The sequence below is a fragment of the Sturnus vulgaris genome, unplaced genomic scaffold (assembly GCF_052056855.1).
Source record: "Sturnus vulgaris isolate bStuVul1 unplaced genomic scaffold, bStuVul1.hap1 Scaffold_118, whole genome shotgun sequence".
Classification (NCBI taxonomy): domain Eukaryota; kingdom Metazoa; phylum Chordata; class Aves; order Passeriformes; family Sturnidae; genus Sturnus; species Sturnus vulgaris.
In genome coordinates, this window is record NW_028276048.1 from 44,474 (window position 1) to 48,756 (window position 4,283).

Consider the following 4,283-nt stretch of genomic DNA (forward strand, 5'->3'; position numbering starts at 1 on the left):
GCTGGGACTGCGCTCTCTTCAAGCCCTGGGGGCAATTTTGGATGCCACAGCGTCAGAAAGACCTCAGGCTATTGGAGAAATGTCCAAAGGAGGGACACAGGGATAGCGAAGAGGCTGGAGGGAAAGCCATACAAAGAGTGGCTCAGGGCATTTGGTTCAGCTGCAGAGAGGACACTGAGCTCACACCTCACTTGGGACCTCTCAGCTCCTCCCAAGGGCAGCACAGGGACAGCTTTGCTCTCTGCTCTCTGCGACCAGGGACAGGAGCCAAGGGAATGCCAGGAGCTGTGTCAGGGGACGATTAGGCTGGCTATCAGGGAAAGGTTTTTTTCCTCAGAGGCTGGTCGGGCACTGAATAGGTTCTCCAGGCAATGGGCACAGCCCCAAGGCTGCCAGAGGTCCAGGAGCGTTTGGCCAATGCTCTCAGGGATGCAGAGGGTGGGACTGTTGGAGTGTCTGTGCAGGGCCAGGAGTTGGACTTTGACGATCCCTAGGGGTCCCTTCCGACTCAGGAAACTCTTCCCATTTTCCCCTCTTTCCTCTCCTTGCACAATGCTCTCAGCTTACTGTTCCACCGCATGTTCCACTTCTGAAACCTCCGCTACTTCTTTCCAGTTCAAGCACAGTTCTACTGGTTACAATCCAAAGATAGACAGATTGGAAAACAACCAAAAAGAAACACCTGTTTGGAATGTCGTGCTCTTATCTGCATCTCGAACTATGAAGTCGATTGTGCCTTGCAAGTTCTAAAAGCAAAACAACAACAAAAAACACCCGTTTTAACATAGGGATTTGCTTTCTTCTAAGAAATCCATATCCCTTCTCAAAATGGATCTATTTCAGGAAGAGATCATCTTGAATAGATCACTTACTATCTAAAGAACCTGGAAGGCTCAAATCCGTAATGATAAGCCTGTTACCTTGTCGTTTTCTGTTCCAAAGGCAAATGAATTTGCTCAAGTGCCGTTTGTAACAAGGACAGAGCTCAAAGTGTGGCTCTGAGAAATGTTTTGGTTTCCCTCTCCTATCTCTATCAAAAGCACTTTCTTCAATGGCTGAAACAATACTTGATACAGTCTGAATTTTAAAGGTCATGAAAATTTTCTCCAAAGTGAAAAATTAATATAGCAGTCAGGTTTGAAACCAACGGGAATTTTTGTTTTACCTGTTTGAAGATTCCCTTCACACTAAAATGCTGGCTGATGGATACCTAGAAGAAATCAATTCCCACAAAATGCTTCTGGGTAAGCCATTACATCATCCATTACAATTTGCTTCAGTGTCCCGTTCCTGTCCAATTGAAGGTCCCTGTTTAAGAGACTCAAGTACGGAGAGAAATAAAATTTAAAATGACTACAGTGCCTTTAAATCTAAATCGAACTTCCTTATCAATCTCATAAAACCTTTAGGCTAAATGTTGCCATTGATCTGTTTCTACTGAACACAATCACGTCCTGGCTTGTTAGAGATTAGTTCATTACAAAGAAAGAAACGCACAGAAGTTAAAATATTTCCAAAGAAGCATTTGACATCCTTCCTTTTGGATGGGGAACCATTCCAACACTGCTTACATAAGAGGTCAAATGACTGTCTTCCATGTTAGTTCTGCACTGTGCTCAGCGGAGCCTTTCTGGTTTATTTGCCTTTGACTTGGACATAAAGCTGAGTCTTGATTCAAGAAAAAATCAATATTCACACTTGGTTTCATTTACACGGACATTGGCTTGGTCTCCTAAACAAAGAAAATGATGGGGAATTTTTGTAGGAGTTCAGATAGGTAACATTCTCTTTCCACAACCTGGCATTGTATTTTCACTTGGTCTCTTACCTCCGGCTATGTTTTAACGGCTCAAATTATTAGGAAGAGTATCAAACCTCCAGCTCTAACCACAGTCCCACTGCGAGGTGTGTGAAGGTATGTGCATCTGCCCCTCAGGTCCATACTGCTCTTCTAATGTGCCTCTGATCGAGCAGGTAGGAAAGACCTCCTGGGTGTGTGAACAGTGCTGCTTCCTCTATGGCTTCAGAGCTGCTGCTAAGATCTTCAGGAAGGAGAGCAGTATTGTACCCATTTTTAGATGGTTTTTAAAGTTGCCAGTGCTTGGCTGTCTTAAACATCTGAGTTCCTAGAACTTTGAATGAGATCAAATCTATGAGTGAAGTGATGATGGTGCAGACCAACTTCTGATTCCAGTGATCCAAGAATCTGCACTACTACTTTTACCTTCTGAATAAGGCATGGATGTGATGGTATGCACAGTAATACTGATGTGCTATGGTTTTTGAATGCTGGCAGTCTTTCTTTGTCCCATTCCTAAAGCGTGGGCATTATTTGCCTTAACCTTGTTCAGTAGGGACATTATTCTATATTCTTACATGAAGTGAAAAGCACTCTTTTTCCATACCTTCACACAACAGCATTAAAACAAGGCCTAAGTAGTACAACCAATATTCAAAGATGCAAAGCAAAGATGCTCTACCTTTTAAGTTTACCATACAAAATTCATACCTTGTTCTAATTTGATCTCAAGAAGAAAGGGTGTTCTCCAAATACTCCTTCAGCTCTTCCTCACAGCTCACCGTTTTCCTTTTTTCTAAGATTGTATCCAGATCACTTTCATCATCTAAGGCCACATAAAAAAGCTAGTAAAAATGGTTTCGTAGATACTAAAATCTCCCCAACTATTTAGGATTCAAGGAAGTTAATTGTGCACATATCTTCTACACCCAGAAGAGAAAGCTACCTCAGCAAAACTCATCGCCTATGAAAATCTTCCTAGATAATGAACACCTCTGACACTGCCACCCCAAGTTGGTGTTCTGAAACAATGAGAACCTCACATCCAATCAAACTCTAGACCTGCACAAGATCTCGTCATAGCAACTTGCAGCCACTTTCTACAGAAAGCAGCAGTGATCTCTATCACTGTTGCCATACCAACAATAAGACAGGACTGTCCATTCAGCATGAATCAAGCAGTTAGCAAAAATGCACCTGACAGAATGAAACTGAAGAGTAGAAATTCCCATCTAAAAGTCAAAGATTACATTTTTAATTTTATAGCAGGTATTTTGAATTTCAGAGGGCTCTTTGCATTAAGAAGTCCTGTCTTTATAGCACACCCTTGTTTTTATGTTTCTACCTGGATTATGGCCATTTAGCCGTCTCCTTCAAATCACTCCAAAGAAAAACATTCAAGTGGACAAGTTCTTTCTAAACTGCTGGAAGGTGAAATGAATGAGTAAGAGGATATGTAACATGATAAAAGGCTGCCTGGAATTTTACGACTGGTATCCAACATGGTGCCTTCTATCTGGAGAGTAAAAAAAAATCAGTCTCCAAGTAAACTGGTAAGAATGCGGATTCTCAAAACTTCTGTTTATTCTGGCACCATAAAGCACCAAATCACATTCTATCATTTATCCCTTTAGAAACAACTGCCCGACTTTTTTTATGTATAGAAAAGATTGGAAGACATTTGGGAGATCATGTCCAGCTATTCCTAAAGTCTGATCTTAAGCAGACTGGGCCATACGTCATTCATCGCTATCCTATGTATTTCAGATAGAAATGATCATAAAAATACAATCTATTTCTATTACAAATAATAAACACAAGAATTATGAACACTTCCACATGAAACTCTTCCACACCAAACTGTTTCTCTGGAGTGTTTTGTCACACTATGGACCTCTTTCTAAGGTGACATCAATAGCCTACCACGCAGAAGGCATTGCAGGTGGGAGCACAGGAAGAACAGACTAATCCCAAGGAGTGATGAAGATATATGTCATCAAATAAAAGAAACGTACATCCACGTGCTCCACTTCTTCTTCAAACCTACATTTTCGTTTCTCAGTCATCTGAAGCATGTTGGAGTGCACAACTTCAGCATCTTCTGCTGTGCAAATGTTCATATCTAACAGGGTCATCTGAAGGAAAAGAAGAACAAATTATTGACATGCACAGAAGAAATACTGTGTGGCTTTCAGAGAGCCTGGCTAAACGTAGTGTTTCTTTTCTTGTGATGGACAGAGATAGATTCAGCCTCCTACATGCCATATTAGATTAGTAAACAATACCATCTGGTTGGACACAAAGGGAGAAATTGAGCAGAGGTGGAATTTCTTTCCCAAGAGAAGACAGATTTAGCACAAGGGCTGAGGCGCCTTGCATCGTCCACATTCATGTAGGACAGCACTCCCTTCATTACTGGCATTTGTTACGGCTTTTCCACATTTCAAGTACAAACACCAACTACTACCAACCAAAGGGATGGCTT

At 41.6% G+C, this 4,283-nt stretch overlaps 1 long non-coding RNA gene across 1 annotated transcript; it reads right to left on the bottom strand.

Moving 5' to 3' along the window:
• Window positions 1–568: 568 nt before the first annotated feature.
• LOC148219434 (uncharacterized) lies at window positions 569–3,883 on the bottom strand. The gene is made up of 3 exons (XR_015799788.1): window positions 3,814–3,883; window positions 2,510–2,624; window positions 569–631 (listed from the first exon to the last, which is right to left on the bottom strand). It is a non-coding gene; the product is annotated as an uncharacterized LOC148219434 (long non-coding RNA).
• Between the last annotated feature and the right edge of the window lie 400 nt (window positions 3,884–4,283).